The sequence below is a fragment of the Myotis brandtii genome, unplaced genomic scaffold (genome assembly GCF_000412655.1).
Source record: "Myotis brandtii unplaced genomic scaffold, ASM41265v1 C41407540, whole genome shotgun sequence".
Classification (NCBI taxonomy): domain Eukaryota; kingdom Metazoa; phylum Chordata; class Mammalia; order Chiroptera; family Vespertilionidae; genus Myotis; species Myotis brandtii.
This window is the reverse complement of record NW_005297107.1, coordinates 1-638: the sequence shown is the minus strand read 5'-3', so window position 1 is coordinate 638 and position 638 is coordinate 1. Positions and strand designations below refer to the sequence as shown.

At 43.4% G+C, this 638-nt stretch overlaps 1 pseudogene; it reads right to left on the bottom strand.

The window, feature by feature from the left end:
- Positions 1-11: 11 nt before the first annotated feature.
- Positions 12-635, bottom strand: LOC102260532 (annotated as a pseudogene).
- Between the last annotated feature and the right edge of the window lie 3 nt (positions 636-638).

Below are 638 nucleotides of genomic sequence, written 5' to 3'. Positions count from 1 at the left end.
GACACCTTCACATTGCCTTCATAGCCTGAGCTGTAGAAATCACTGCCATATCTGGCAAAGCTGAATATCCCCACACCATCTGTCAGAGAGGCCTGTCCAAAGACAACATTTCAGGAGTCTCTTGGGTGAAGACGAATCCTTGTTATTCCCGCAACACAGAAGTCATCCTCAGGTTCCTTCTTTTTTAAGAACTTCAGGATGTGCCCTGCATGTATTTGAAGGTTTTGTATATTATCATTGACTGTAAAGGAACAACTCATTGCAGAGACAGGAACTGGTTCTAGGCATTTTACTGTCAAGCCATAGAAAATTGCTTCACAGTAGCCTTTGAGCCATTTAATAGATTTTTCACTGATAATTCTGGTGTTTCCTAGAGATCCAGTGCACTGTATATAAATACTGTGTTTCTCTGGAGAAGGTGTCTTTCTGGAAGGATCATTTGAAAACTCTTCAAGGTCTTGGGGAGGCTCAGGATGAGAGGTGATCCAATCTGATGGAGAATGCAAGGTAATGGGTCCAAAGAGATCACTGGCTGGTTGGAAGTCTTCGTTCATCAAACACCACTCTGCACCATCAACCTTCTCCTACTGGGACACAAGCACTGGGTTCTTTGAGATGAGAGCTGTTCTAAGTGTCTG